At 46.9% G+C, this 16,769-nt stretch overlaps 1 protein-coding gene across 1 annotated transcript in view; it reads right to left on the reverse strand.

Moving 5' to 3' along the window:
• Positions 1-16,769, reverse strand: part of ZMYND12 (zinc finger MYND-type containing 12) — a 253,049-nt gene that overhangs the window by 193,630 nt on the left and 42,650 nt on the right. The gene's annotated exons all lie outside the window — the stretch shown is intronic.

Consider the following 16,769-nt stretch of genomic DNA (forward strand, 5'->3'; position numbering starts at 1 on the left):
TAGCCAAGGCCTTGTCCATTGGAAGAAACACATTTTGAGACACTGTATCCAGTATCAATCCCAGGAACTGAAGATGCTGGGTCGGTTCCAGGTAAGATTTCTGGAAATTTAGGATCCACCCATGATCCGTGAGTAGGCGAACAGTCAGATCGATGCTGTGTATCAGACATTCCCTGGACACAGCCTTTATTAGGAGATCGTCCAAGTAGGGAACTATGTTTACTCCATTCATGCACAGTTGCAACAGCATCTCCACCATGACCTGTGGATAATCCGAAGGGTAAGGCCTGAAACTGGAAATGGTCGTCCAATATGACGAACCTGAGGTAAGCCTGATGAAGAGGCCATTTGGGAATGTAAAGGTAAGCATCCTTGACATCCAGAGACACCAGGAACTCCCCATCCTCCAGAGTGGACACCACCACCCTCAGGGACTCCATCTTGAATTTGAACACCCACAGATACGGGTTGAGAGACTTCAGGTTCAAGATGGGGCGCACCGAACCGTCTGGTTTGGGAACAACAAAAAGACTGGAGTAAAAACCCCTGTTGCGTAACGGAGGAGGCACAGGAACTGCCACCCCCGTCTGCAAAAGCTTTTGAATAGTCTCTTGCACGGTAACTTTTGCTGTGGGTAAAGCTGGTAAGCCCGACTTGAAAAAACCTGTGAGGAGGTAGTGCTTAGAATTCCAGCCGGTATCCGTGGGAAATGAGGTCCCTCCCCCAAGGATCCCGGCAGGACTCTGCACACACGTGGGCGAAGTGTTGAAGGCGAGCACCTACCTAAAAGTCGCCTTGTCGCTGGGGCCAACCGTCACGCAGAGGGTTTAGCGGCAGGGGATCCGGTGGTCTAGTCCAGGGAGACAGCAGGTGCAGGTTTACGGGACTTACCACGAGATCCTCTGGAGGTGGTGGAGACCCCTCGGACCCTGACTCTGAACCTTGCCACCTGAAAGGACCGCAACGAGGGTCCAGTGTAAGAACATCTAGCAGGTGGCTCAGCCGCTGGCAGATAGGTAGACTTACCCACCATTGCTTGGGAGATCCAATTATTCAATTTGTCTCCAAACAAGGCATCACCTGTAAAGGGAAGCTTTTCCACTCCCTTTTTGGAATCGGCGTCCGCCGCCCATTGACGTAACCACAGAGCTCTGCGTGCTGAGACCGCCATAGCAGTAGTGCGGCCATTAATCTTACACAACTCCTTTATAGACTCGCTCTTTTGCAGCATCCTGTAAATGTTGCAGCAGGGTAACAACCTCCTCCCAGGGCAGAGCGTCTAAACCATCAATAACATTATCAGACCACTTTACCACAGCCCTAGAGATCCACCCGCAAACTATTGTGGGGCGCTGTGCTGTGCCTGCTGCCGTATATATGGCCTTGAGCATTGTCGAAATTTTACGGTCAGCAGGCTCCTTCAGGGATACAGCCCCAGGGACAGGCAGAACCATTTTTTTGACAGTCTGGATATAGATGTATCAACCGACGGGGGGTTTTTCCCAGACTTTCCTATCCTCAGCTGGAAGGGGAAAGGTAGATAAAAACCTCTGAGAAGACTTCCGGTTCCGGGTGCATGGAGTGAGCAGCACAGGCTCACAGCTCCGCTCCGTGCCCGGCTTCTCTGAACCTTTTCACGGCTGTTTTAGCCTCCAAACCTCCCCCACACCCGCAGCTCCTCCTCCCCGATGGACAAGTGTGTCACATCCTCGCAGCCGCTGCGCTTGCAGCAGCAGGTGCTGCGCCAGATCAAAGAGGCGCGGACCCTGTAATGGCGCCGGAGGAAGAGACGCACACCACCACGCCGGCTTCCAAGATAACGATCACTGAGGCACTGGACACTGCTGGTTTACCTTTCCAGCGCCCCCGGGATAGCCCGCTGCTTTATGGGGCCGCTACTGACTAAAGCAGTAAGTGACATTGACACTCAGATGCACCACTTGTCTACTAGGGTTACCACTGCTGAAAACAGAATAGGCAGATAATCTAGCTGATTTGCAATGTGAAGTTAAAATGCTGGAGAAGGAGAATTATTCCATTAGCAATAAAATTGAGGAAATCGAAAATCGCTCTAGGCGTAACAATATAAGGGTGGTGGGGCTCCCTGAAACGATTAAGGGTCACTTATTGAAGCAATTTGTTGCTCACACCTTGCCACAACTGCTGGGCATACCTGACCTATCCAAAGATATGGTGATTGAACAGGTCCATGGGATAGGCCCTCCTCCACGCCCTAATGACTCGCGTCCCAGAGTCACTATTTTTAAATGCCTCAGCTACATTCACAAGCTAGAAATATGGAGAGCTTCCAGAAAACAGCCCGTCCTTAAGTGGGAAGGCGCACAACTCCGGTTATTTCAAGATTACTCCGTGGAGCTCACGAAAGCTCGCAGAGCTTTCTCTCCCATTTGTACACGTCTGATTGCAGATAAGAAAAAATTTGCCCTTATCTACCCTGCCAGGCTTCGTCTGTTTGAAAAGGACAGAAACTTTTTTGTCTCCTGCTGATGCTGAAGATTTTCTCTGTGATAGAGGCCCGATTTCGGATCAGGATATAACGGACTCCGTCTGACCAACATGCTCCCCCTATCACCTACCTCCGTGACGGACTTATGGAGTTACTTCTTACTAAACTTCACCTAACATCCCCCCCCCCCCCAGTTACTCTGGTTTTCTCTTACGATATGCCCTCTCTACAACCATGCGCACCTCCGGTACCTTGAGGACTCGTTTAAAGTTTCACATGATACCTAGCCGGGCATGACAGGAGTTATGCTCTGGGTTCCTGCAACAGTATTTTACTGTATCTGATGTTTTTGCTTTTTATTTGTCCCTGGAAGTTATGTGAAATTGCAGTATGGTTGTTGGATACGCATTGCGTATCGCGGTTTGTTGTTTTTTCTGTGTTTCCATGTGTTTTTGTGTTCCCACCCTATCGTGTCTTGTCCTCTTCCTCCCCCAGTCTTTCTTCTTGTCATAAATGTTTGATTGCATTCCTCTGGTGTACCTACGCTTCACTCTGGTATTATACAACATGTCTCAGATTAAAATAGGTTCCTTTAATGTGGGGGGTTTTAACTCTCCTGCAAAACGCAGGAAGGTTCTCTTGTATTGTAACAAGTTGAAACTAGATATAATCTTTATTCAGGAGGCCCATTTAGTACCATTAGAAATGTTGAAACTCCAAATGCTAGGTTGGAAACTATTGGCAAGTGCATCATATACTTCTAATTCTAGGGGAGTAGTTATATTGTCACGACGCACATTACCATGTGAACTGATGAAAGTGGTACCAGATATTGAAGGTAGATATGTGATTGCTAACGTTTTACTACATTCCCAGCCCTACACGCTGTGCAGTGTCTATGCCCCGCCTGTCTACTCTACCAAATTCTTTAGTACGTTACTAGCTGAACTGACACCTCACATGGGAGGGGAACTGATAGTGTGCGGAGATTTCAATCTGGTTTCTGACAAATACCTTGATAGGTCCTCTGCCCAACAAAAAATCGTTTTCTTTACCAAAATTCGGGATCCCCCAATTCCTATCCCAATTATCCCTAGTCGATGCTTGGGGGGCTGTCAACCCTACCACCAAGGAATACACTTGCCTCTCCTCTGTTTACCACACACTATCGAGAATTGACTATGTAATGGTCTCCCAAACTTTGTTTACAAGAGTCTCAGACGTCGAGATTGAGACGATATCATTATTGGATCACTCCGTACAGCGATTTTCTTTACGTGTCTCTGATGAACCGTCTCCCAGACGGATTTGGAGATTTCCTTCACATTTATTAGTCTCCCCTGAATTCCAAACTATGCTAGTCGAATGCTGGGATGAATTCTGCTCCAACAACCAATCTCACGCAAGCTCCAACCCTCCTCTATTCTGGCAAACAGCAAAATCGGTCTTGAGGGGCGCAATTCTCTTGTATACGGCTAAACTAAATCAGTCCTATGCTTCTACTTACCTCAAGCTGCAAACTCACCTGTCTTCTACTTACTCTGCTTTCTGCCACAGTCCTACTATGTCCAATAAGCATAACTACTCTATCGCTAAGGCCCACTTTAACGAATATTTGAACAATAGGGAAAATAAATCTCTCTACAAGGTCAACTATAAATATCACCGTTTTGGAAACAAAACGGGCAAGTTACTAACTAATATATTAAATGGCACTAGGCCGTCTGCTATAGTCCATCCCCTAAAGGGAGTGGATAGCTCCCTCACCTCCTCCAATGCACAGATATTGCAGGTCATGACTGATTACTATTCAGCTCTTTATTCTCATACTTCTCTAGCTCCAACAGCGGATGTGCAATCCGACCCTATGTGTGACCCATATGTGCCTATGGTCTCCTTCCCGCAAATGGACCCTGCACTGGAATCTGCACTGATTGGACCTGTCACTGCTGCAGAAGTTACATCTGTAATTAAAAATCTGAAACACGGTAAAACTCCTGGCCCAGATGGGTTTAGGGGTAGCTTTTACAAATTCATGCTTCCCCATATTCTAGACACGTTAGTGGCTACCTTTAACCATATGTTACGATCTGGCCTCCCCCCTCTATACTTTAATGCGGCCTATATTAAAGTTTTGCCTAAACCGGGTAGGGATCTTACCAACCCAGGATCTTATAGGCCGATATCACTATTAGATTCGGGCTATAAGGTCTTGGCGAAAATACTGGCGGATAGGCTTAAGGTGGTACTACCCTCTATTATTCACCCGGACCAAACTGGTTTCATTGTTGGCAGACACTCTGTGGTCAATGTGAGGAAGGTCATAGCTGCCGTCCAACATCTTCAACATTCTGTTGACTCCTCCCCTCCTGGTGTAATTTTATCCCTTGACGCCGAGAAGGCCTTTGACCTTGTGCTTTGGCCCCATTTGTATTCCACCATGGCCCGCTTTGGTCTTCCCCCTACTTTTATTTCCTATGTCAAACTGCTGTATTCCACTCCACTTTCACAGGTTATTTGCAATGGCCAGATATCAGACTACTTCCCTTTATACAAAGGCACTAGACAAGGGTGCCCTTTGTCGCCCTTACTCTTTGCCATTGCCACTGAGCCTCTGGCTATCCTACTACGTAACTCCACTGGGTTTCATGGGATCAAGATTGCATCGAATGAATTGAAGGTATCACTGTTCACAGATGATATACTGCTCTTTATTACTGACCCCTTAACCTCCATTCCCCACATTATGGCGTTGATTGATGACTTTGGTAAAACCTCAGGGTATAAAATCAATGTCAATAAATCTGAACTTTTAAAATTAATACCTCAATGATTAAACACTTGGGGATATCTATCACTAACAAAATTGAGACATTGTATAAGGCCAACTTTACCCCGGTGATACAAAAGGTTACCACAATAATGTTATCTTGGGACGCGCTTCAACTTTCCTTACTAGGTAGGGCCGCTGTAATTAAATCAATTATTTTCCCTAAACTGTTCTACACTATCCAATTGTTACCACTTGCTCTGACTAACAGTGCTATTTTGCGAATGAACTCCTCTATTTCCTCCTTTCTCTGGAAGGGCCAACGATCTAGAATTGCGCTCTCCAAGCTAATGTTTCCTTAGTCACTTGGAGAGCTGGGTATCCCAGACTTTAAATCCTATACCATCTCGGTGTTCTTTCGCTATGCGGGGGATTGGTTGTTGGACAAATCTACCTACACTGATGTAAGTGTTGATCAAACAGTTTTTTTACCTTATTCATCCTCAGCACTGTTATACCTCCCATCCTCAGCTATTCTGAAACATATCTATTCTAATATACTTTTCCATGATACTTATCTTTTATGGATTAATCTACATAAGAAATTGAAGAAAGACTTTCGTTTCTCTCCCTTCCTTACCCTTTGGGGCAACCCCGCTTTCCCGCCATCAATTTGCAATCCGCTGCTCCAGGTCTGGAAAAGTAAAGGTATTACCCTTGTGAACAAGGTCTTTGACCCAGGGGGCACTGTGTGCGCGTTTGCTGACTTACAACACCGACATCACCTCCCCAACACCCACTTTTACTTATACTTACAGGTGAGAAATTATGTACAGTCACTCACCTATACTCAACTCACTGACTCTATTGCACATGGTTCCCATGTTACCCTAAAGGTTTTACTACATAGAACTACTACACAGTACAAACTCTGTCACTTATACCCTTATTTAGTAGAGGCGAGGATTGATATACCCTTATACTCACGTAAATTACTCACTCAATGGACGTTGGATTTGCCCACCATTTCCAATGTGTCAAATGATCTGGTAGTGCAATAATAAGATTTTACACTTACCGGTAAATCTATTTCTCGTAGTCCGTAGAGGATGCTGGGACTCCGTAAGGACCATGGGGAATAGACGGGCTCCGCAGGAGGCATGGGCACTTTAAGAAAGACTTTGGACTCTGGGTGTGCACTGGTTCCTCCCTCTATGCCCCTCCTCCAGACCCCAGTTAGAGAAACTGTGCCCAGAGGAGATGGACAGTACGAGGAAAGGATTTTTGGGAATACCAGGGCAAGATTCATACCAGCCACACCAATCACACCATATAACTCGTGATAACTGCCCAGTTAATAGTATGAACAAACAACATAGTCTCGGTCTAAACCGATGAAACTATAACATAACCCTTATGTAAGCAATAACTATATACAAGTTTTGCAGAAGAAGTCCGCACTTGGGATGGGCGCCCAGCATCCTCTACGGACTACGAGAAATAGATTTACCGGTAAGTGTAAAATCTTATTTTCTCTAATGTCCTACAGGATGCTGGGACTCCGTAAGGACCATGGGGATTATACCAAAGCTCCCAAACGGGCGGGAGAGTGCGGATGACTCTGCAGAACCGATTGAGCAAACAGGAGGTCCTCCTCAGCCAGGGTATCAAATTTATAGAACTTTGCAAAGGTGTTTGACCCCGACCAAGTAGCTGCTCGGCACAACTGTAATGCCGAGACCCCTCGGGCAGCCGCCCAAGAGGAGCCCACCTTTCTAGTGGAATGGGCCTTAACAGATTTAGGCAATGGCAATCCTGCCATAGAATGCGCCTGCTGAATCGTGTTACAGATCCAGCGAGCAATAGTCTGCTTTGAAGCAGGGGCGCCAACTTTGTTTGATTGGTCCCTAACTTTGGAATTTCTAATGTTGGGGATCTGGTCCCTGGCCCGATGGTTCTATCTATATTTATATATATATATATATATATATATATATATATACACATTTTTTTATTTTTTTAGTTTGATTCTTCCATTTAGGCGTAAATATTATCATCTACATGTGTAGTTATTTTTTAGCTCTGTGCTCTCCTTAGTAATTTTTAATCTAGAGTAGTGGTTAATTGAATTCACAGGACATGTATTTTTATTTTTATTTTAATATATATGCCCGTGATCTTTTTCCAGTGTTAGTATATATGTCCGTGACTTATTCCCAGTGTTATGGCAAAATTATGTTATTTCTCCTGACAAATATAAAATCTTCCCCAGTCTATTGAATCTATCAGTGGGGAAATGCATTAATTAATTAAACTTAATAATTTAGATAATCCTAAAGATGAATATAGCTCCTTTATGGTTGATTGTTATTATTTTTTTAAGATTTAACTATAATAGATTATAAGCCCTATATCATATAGTATTAGGACACTAGTGCCAAATGTGTGTCTCTCTGTCACTTATATACTACAGCTGCCTGTAGTTTGGATATTTTCCTGATATATATTTTTTTAATTTATGCACGTTCCTTATGTCATCTATGCATCGCAGTTGTTTGTAGTACAGATATTTATCTGGTGTATTTCTAATTCATATTTTCTCTTCCTTCATATATAAGTTTATATATATTTATTTATTTATATATGTTTAAGAATTAAACTTTGTGGATACTTTGTGGAGAGCTGACCTTTTTAACCGTTTATTCATTGTGTATTAGCCTCACCTGGTTTGATCTACACAGATGCTATAAATATGGATAAATGCTTTAGAGGAGGTATTCCTTTGAGAAAGTCACGTGATTTGTGACGAAACGCGTTAGGCTCCTCCCATATACTCTGATTACCGAATCTAATCTATTGGCATCGCTCACTTACGGGGATGCTCCCCGCTACTCAATAGAAGATTCCCCCAATCAATAGAGGCTGCTCAGGCTAGCGCCACTGCATAGTGCCTTTTCTTCATTTCCAGTGGCTGTCATCACTTTGGTGGAACTTCTGCAACTAACAGCGGCTCCGGCCAGCGCCACTGCACGGCGCCTTCAGCCAACAGAGGACTCCCCTTGCAATTAAGGGCGGCTACGGCCAGCGCTATCATACGGCGCTCACAGCCATTAGAGGATTCCTCTTGCAATTAACGGCGGCCCCGGCCAGCGCCATTGCATGGCGCACTCAGCTAACAGCGGCCACTAGCATCACCTCTGACTGGGAATACTGGACATTATACTTTTCTCCTTCATTCAAGTAGGCATTTAAAGGACTTTCTCCAGCCCTCGGGAGATCACATGAATGTCTTGGTAACTATCATAAAGACGCCGGTCATTACACAGTAGCAGTCTCTGTTAGAGCAATTCAGCTCACTTCCTCTCCTTTTTCAATCAATTAGTGGGCTATAGTGGACTCCACCGAGGACGCTCGGTGTTCATAGCCCCAGGAGAGTTAATTATACACTGTAATTATAGGTAATTATAACTGTTATTCTACCTACTGTTGGGACTTCTACGTTTCACTAGCTATAGAGTGCATGTTGCCTCTGCACTTATAGTAAGATTATTTGTTACCAAGATAAATTCTTGTAGTGATACAATTTTAGTAAGCAGCCATAGTAATGATACATTTTTTAAACAGTATTACAAATTTATATCTGCACTGATTTAATACTCTATATATAATGGTATAATCACCTTAATTTGTGGATACTGTTTATCAAATACATTTACGTTTTTTTTCAGAGTATATACAATTTTATAATTTTTCTATATATTGTGTATCAGTTTTTATTGGTGTGTTATTATTTTAATAAATATATTTCATATATTTCGTTTGTCAGCTCTCCATAAATATGGCTTATTAACAACACTATAAGCGCAGCCAATTTTTTCTTTTCTTTCTTGCGCCAACTTTGTTGGCTGCATACAGAACAAACAGCGCTTCAGTTTTCCTAACCCTCGCTGTTCTGGCCACATAAATCTTCAAAGCCCTGACCACATCAAGGGACTCGGAATCCTCCAAGTCCCGTGTAGCCACAGGCACGACAATAGGTTGATTCATATGAAAAGAAGAGACCACTTTAGGCAGAAATTGAGGACGAGTCCTCAATTCTGCCCTATCCACGTGGAAAACCAGATAGGGGCTTTTATGTGACAAAGCCGCTAATTCCGAAACATGCCTCGCAGAAGCCAAGGCCAACAACATGACCACTTTCCAAGTGAGATATTAAAACTCCACTGTTGTGAGTGGTTCAAACCAAGGTGACTTGAGGAAACTTAATACCACATTAAGATCCCACGGCGCCGCCGGAGGTACAAAAGGAGGCTGAATATGCAGCACCCCCTTCACGAATGTCTGTACTTCAGGAAGAGAAGCCAATTCCTTTTGAAAGAAAATGGATAAGGCCGAAATTTGGACCTTTATGGACCCTAATTTTAGGCCCAAAGTCACTCCTGTTTGCAGGAAGTGAAGCAGACGACCCAAATGGAACTCCTCCATAGGAGCAGTCCTGGCCTCACACCAAGAAACATATTTTCGCCATATACGGTGATAATGTTTCAATGTCACGTCCTTCCTAGCCTTGATTAGGGTAGGAATGACCTCCTCCGGAATACTTTTTTTCGCTAGGATCCGGCGTTCAACCGCCATGCCGTCAAACGCAGCCGCGGTAAGTCTTGGAACAGATAGGGCCCCTGCTGCAGCAGGTCCTGTCTTAGAGGAAGAGGCCACGGATCTTCTGTGAGCAACTCTTGCAGATCCGGATACCAAGTCCTTCGTGGCCAATCTGGAACAATGAGGATTGTTCTTACTCTTCTTAGTCTTATTATTCTCAACACCTTGGGTATGAGAGGTAGAGGAGGGAACACATAGACCGATCTGAACACCCAAGGTGTTACTAGAGCGTCCACCGCTACCGCCTGAGGGTCTCTTGACCTGGCGCAATACCGCTTTAGCTTTTTGTTGAGACGGGACGCCATCATGTCTATCTGAGGCAGTCCCCACCGACCCACGATCTGTGCGAAGACTTCTTGATGAAGTCCCCACTCTCCCGGATGCAGGTTGTGCCTGCTGAGGAAGTCCACTTTCCAGTTGTCTACCCCCGGGATGAATACAGCTGATAGGGCGCTTACATGGCCTTCCGCCCAGCGAAGAATCCTGGTCGCTTCTGCCATGGCCGCTCTGCTCCTTGTGCCACCTTGGCGGTTTACATGAGCTACTGCTGTGACATTGTCTGACTGAATCAGAACCGGTTTGTCCCGAAGCAATGCCTCCGCCTGGCGTAGGGCGTTGTATATGGCCCTCAACTCCAGGACGTTGATGTGGAGACAAGTCTCTAGATTCGACCAGAGACCTTGGAAATTTCTTCCCAGTGTGACTGCTCCCCAACCTCGGAGGCTTGCGTTCGTGGTCACCAGGATCCAGTCCTGAATTCCGAACCTGCGGCCTTCTAGGAGGTGAGCACTGTGTAGCCACCACAGGAGAGATACCCTGGCTCTGGGAGACAGGGTGATCCTCTGATGCATTTGTAAATGGGACCCGGACCATTTGTCCAGTAGATCCCATTGAAAGGTCCTCGCATGGAACCTTCCGAAGGGGATGGCCTCGTACGATGCCACCATCTTCCCCAGGACACGCGTGCAGTGATGCACTGAAACCTTTTTTAGCTTTAATAGGTTCATGACCAGGGCTATGAGCTCCTGAGCCTTTTCCATCGGAAGAAAAACCTTTTTCTGGTCTGTGTCTAGAATCAGACCCAGAAAGGTCAGGCGCGTTGTAGGGACTAGCTGGGACTTCAGTATATTGAGAATCCAGCCGTGCCCCTGCAACATCCTCACCGACAGCGACACGCTGTCCAGCAACTTCTCCCGAGATCTCGCCTTTATGAGGAGATCGTCCAAGTATGGGATAATTGTGACACCCTGCTTGCGCAGTAGCACCATCATTTCCGCCATTACCTTGGTGAAAATTCTCGGGGCTGTGGAAAGCCCAAACGGCAACGTCTGAAATTGGTAATGACAGTCCTGTACTGCAAATCTCAGGAACGCCTGGTGAGGAGGTAAAATCGGAACATGAAGGTATGCATCCTTTATGTCCAGGGACTCCATCCAATTCCCCCCCCTCCAGGCTGGCGATGACCGCTCTGAGCGATTCCATCTTGAACTTGAACTTTTTCAAGTACAAGTTCAGAGATTTTAGATTCAAAATGGGCCTGACCGAACCGTCCGGTTTCGGGACCACAAACAGGGTTGAGTAATACCCCTTTCCTTGCTGGAGAAGAGGAACTTTGACTATCACCTGTTGAAGATACAATTTTTGAATTGCAGTCAACACTAACTCCCTCTCTGACGGGGAAGCTGGCAGAGCCGATTTGAAAAACCGGCGAGGAGGCACGTCTTCGAATTCCAGCCTGTATCCCTGAGAAACAATCTCTACAGCCCAGGGATCCACCTGTGAGTGAACCCAGACCTGGCTGAAAAATCGAAGACGTGCCCCCACTTGAGCTGACTCCCCCCGGGAAGCCCCAGCGTCATGCGGTGGACTTTGCAGATGTAGGGGAGGACTTCTGCTCCTTGGAACTAGCTGCATGCAGCTTTTTTCCCTTGCCTTTTCCTCTGGCAAGGAAGGACGATCCCCGTACCTTCTTGCTTTTATTGGAACGAAAGGACTGTATTTGATAATGAGGTGCCTTTTCAGTATGCTGCGGGGGGACATAAGGTAAGAAATTCGATTTACCGGCCGTAGCAGTAGAGACAAGGTCCAAGAGGCCTTCTCCAAACAACTCCTCCCCCTTGTAAGGCAACGACTCCATATGCCGCTTTGAGTCGGCATCCCCCGTCCACTGTCGGGTCCACAGGAGTCGCCTAGCAGAAATAGACATAGCATTTATTCTGGAGCTTAGTAAACAAATGTCTCTTTGAGCATCCCTCATATATAAAGCAGCATCTTTGATATGCTCTAGGGTCATTAGAATGGTATCCTTATCTAGGGTATCAAGTTCCGTAGATAAGGAATCTGTCCATGCTGCGACAGCACTACACACCCAGGCCAATGCCATAGCCGGTCTAACGATAGTACCGGAATGTGTGTAAATGTGCTTCATGGTAACCTCCTGCTTACGATCAGCAGGATCCTTGAGGGAAGCTGTATCCTGAGAAGGCAGTGCCACCTTCATGGATAAGCGTGTCAGCGCCTTGTCTACCTTCGGCGAAGATTCCCATGGTATCCTGTCCTTTTGTGGAAAGGGATACGCCATAAGAATCCTTTTGGGAACTTGTAGTCTCCTATCTGGAGATTCCCAAGCCTTTTCGCACAAGTCGCTTAGTTCAAATGAGGACGGAAAAGTGACCTCAGGATTTTTCCCTTTATACATGTGTACCCTCGTGTCAGGGACAGGGGGTTCCTCAGTGATATGCAAAACCTCTTTAATGGCAATAATCATGTAACGAATACCTTTCGCCACCTTTGGCTGTAATTTTGCATCCTCATAGTTGACACTAGAGTTAGTATCTGTGTCGGTATCTGTGTCAGTGATCTGGGATATGGTGCGTTTTTGAGACCCCGAAGGTCCTGGTGCCACAGGGACAGGCATGGTCTGACTACCTGACTGATCCCTAGCTTCAGCCTTGTCTAATCGTTTATGCAGTAAATTTACATTTGCATTCAAGACATTCCACATATCCACCCAGTCCGGTGTCGGCGTTGCCGACGGCGACCTGACCATCATGCACTCCCCCTCCTCCTTAGGTGAGCCTCCCTCGTCAAACATGTCGACACACACGTACCGACACACTTCACACACACAGGGAATCTCTTTTCTGAAGACAGGTTCCCCCTGAGGCCCCTTGGAGACACAGAGAGAGAGTATGGCAGCACACACCCCAGCGCTATATAACCCTGGAGAAAAACACAGATTGTTTACCCAGTAGCGCTGCTTAATGTATAAACGCCAATAATGTGCCCCCCCCCCCTCTACTTTAAAACCCCCTTTCACCGTGTGTCAAGCAGGGGAGAGTCCGGGGAGCTTCCTCTCAGCGGTGCTGTGGAGAGAAAATGGCGCTGGTGAGTGCTGAGGGAGAAGCCCCGCCCCCTCGGCGGCGGGCTTCTGTCCCGCTCAAACTTACTAAAAAATGGCGGGGGCTCTTTTATATACATGTACAGTGCCCACCTGTACATGTATATAGACTTTTGCCATAGGAGAGGTGTTTTATTGCTGCCCAGGGCGCCCCCCCTACGCCCTGCACCCTCACAGTGACCGGAGTGTGTGAGGTGTATGGGAGCAATGACGCACAGCTGCGGTGCTGTGCATTACCTCAGTGAAGCACCGAAGGCTTCTGCCGCCTGAGACGTCTTCTGTTTTCGTTTCTTCTGGCTCTGTGAGGAGAACGGTGGCGCGGCTCTGGGGTGAACGCCCAGGACGAACCTGTGTTCACTCCCTCTGGAGCTAATGGTGTCCAGTAGCCGAGGAAGCAGAGCCTATCAGTTAAGTAGGTCTGCTCCTCTCTCCTCAGTCCCTCGATGCAGGGAGCCTGTTGCCAGCAGTGCTCCCTGAAAAAGAGAAAAAATCCTAACAAAAATGCTTTCTAAGCAGGAAACTCAGGAGAGCTCCCTGCAGTGCACCCATTCTCCTCTAGGCACAGTCTAAAACTGGGGTCTGGAGGAGGGGCATAGAGGGAGGAGCCAGAGCACACCCAGAGTCCAAAGTCTTTCTTAAAGTGCCCATGCCTCCTGCGGAGCCCGTCTATTCCCCATGGTCCTTACGGAGTCCCAGCATCCTCTAGGACGTTAGAGAAATAACAAATACACTAAAGGTTTACACTCTGCCTACTTACAGGAAACACACTTTAGATTTTTCCATAGAGCATATATCTCCCCTGCACAACAGAAGTATATGGGTGGTGGAGACACAGGGTCCTGTACTGAATGTACTATGCAAAATGCCAAGCTATTTCACTGTTTCTGGGAATGTACTAAAATACGTAGGTTCTGGTGTAAATTAACCTCCATTCTGAGCTCTATCCTTCATGTATCCCTTACTCCCAACCCTGAGGCTTGCCTTTTGCTCCACTTTCGCGAGTGGAATTTTGGAGTTCACGTTCCTCGCTGTATACCGTTTATTGTCCTCATACTGACTCTTGCCAAGAAATGAATCCTAATACATTGGACCAAGAAATCTGCACCAACGTTTAAGGAATTGAAAGTTCGACTACTAATGTTCTTGTATTTTGATATGCGATCTCTTTTGCTGAACAAAGTCTTCTCATTGAGGACTTTTCACAACAAATGGGACTTATATATTCTTACCCTGGATGAAGATTCTATAAACACTGTTTCATCTTATTTTGGTACTCGTGACTGGTCGAGAGTGAAGCTCTGCCTCGCTCCTTAGCTAATTACCTCCAGTCTCGGTTACCTAAGTGTGATTTATTTATCTAAGACAATGGTTTCATGTTATCTGACCTTCTTGCTGTGTGAACCTCGTACATGTTTGCAGCTCTGTGAAAAGGTACCCATTAGCTTCCTTTCTTCTATTTCCCTCTCCCCTCTACCTACCCTTGTCTTATTCCTCTATATGTGTGTCTTGTTTGTGTTTATTCTTACTGTATGTTGTTACTAAGATGGTCAGCTATGTAATGTTTATCCTAGTTTATTGAATCTTTTCGACCCTTGTACTCCTGACCTTGACTGTATATTATCCTTTGATAATAATTTCAATAAAATGTTATAATAAAAAAACAAAAAAAACCTCTGAGAAATTGTAAATTTTTTTATCAGAGTTTAACCAAGCCTCCTTGACCAGGGAGTTTAACTCCTTAGACACCGGAAAGGTAGCTGAACTCTTGGGTCTTACATTAAAGTATAACTCCTCATCTGGTTCCGCCTCCGGGTCTGGTATGTGAAACACCTCTCTTATGGCAAAAATGAGGGCCTCCACACCAGGGGACAGAGAGCTGTCCTCGTCCATTTCATCATCATCATCCACATCTGGCTGATCAGAATCGGACTGTAAAACCTATGGCAGTGAGCGTTTGTGTGAAGCCAGTAGAGGGGGCTGTGAAGCCTTCCTGGAATCTGCTGCCTTAGCTACACAATCAATTGAGTGTTTTAACACGTCTCTACCTTTTAGCTACAGCTAGTTCAGAATTGACATTGTGAATCATGCGCTTAAGGCTGTCCACCCAGTCAGGTGGCTGTGAGCTGGGCCCTTGAGGAGACAAGGAACATTGCTCACACATGAGAGAACCCGCTGAAGACGGAATAGAATTACAAGCAGCACACATAAGGAAGTCTTCAGAAATTATACAGGAAACAACAGCGCAGCGCTTTGCCCAACACCCCACACAGACCCTAGAGAGCCCTTTGGAGTGACACTGAGGAGCGGACCCAGCACACAGAACACAGCAGCACAATGTGTGAAAATAAGTGTATGTAAAATCAGTGCAGCGGTGTTACCGCTGACGTGCTCCCCCTTGTCTATGACCCCCTGGTACCAGTTCACACAGTCTGTAACAGCGTGGGTCCTGGAGGAGCAGCGTGCATGCAGCTTTGGTGATCCGCAGCAGCAGGAAAATGGCGCCTTCCCGCCGCTGGTCCCGCTCCGGGAAGCCCCACCCCTTGCAATGGAGCACGGTCCCTGACAAAATTATACTGGCCACAAGTGTAAAACACCTCGGAAATGTCATTTACAGTCCACACAAAGCCTTAGATGACAATGAGCACTGCTGGCCCTGAGCCAGTTCCGTCCAGTTCCGTCCGCAGCGGGCACCGCAGCTCCGGACCCGTGACCGCCGCGCGACATTCCACCGAACTGCACCGGAGACCCGCTAACCGGGATCCCGGTGTAACACTCACCGCACCTGGGGGGTCATTCTGACCTGAACGCTCGTCGCAGTTCTTCGCAGCGCAGCGTTCAGGTCACAACTGCACATGCACCCGGCGCCGCTGTGTACAGGCATATGGCTGACAGCCGACGGCTGTCATTGCCTAGCGATCGCCTCTGCCTAACTGACAGGCAAAGGCGGTCGCTGGGTGGGAGCGGGCGGCACGGTGGCGTTTGGCTGCTGTTTTGTGGGCGCAGTCCGGCCAACGCAAGCGTGGCTGGACCGTGCGGGGGGTGGGCCGCAGCGGCTGCATGACATCACACGCAGCCGCTGCGAGCCGGGCAGCAACGAGTAGCTCCTGGCCAGCGCGCAAAAGCTGCGCCGGATGGAGGCTACTCCAGAAATACAAAAGCATCGCCACCGTGCCATGCTTTTGCACTTCAGCGACGGGGAAGGGATTGACTGTGCTGGGCGTCCCCCCGCATGTCTGTGTTCCTGATCGTAGCTGTGCTAAATTTAGCACAGCTACGATCAACTCGGAATGATCCCCCTGGTCTTTGGAATCTGTTAGAGGGTGGCAGCTAGCTGCTGGTGTGGGCACACATACTGACGATGAGTGATCAGCAACTCAGGAGCTCAGTGTCCTGTCAGCTAGGATTACGTACCATTAACCCGCAGGAGGTTGGTTCGGTCCCCCTCTAAGTCCCACGAAGCAGGTAGTCTGTCT

This window comes from Pseudophryne corroboree, chromosome 10 (assembly GCF_028390025.1).
Source record: "Pseudophryne corroboree isolate aPseCor3 chromosome 10, aPseCor3.hap2, whole genome shotgun sequence".
NCBI lineage: Eukaryota > Metazoa > Chordata > Amphibia > Anura > Myobatrachidae > Pseudophryne > Pseudophryne corroboree.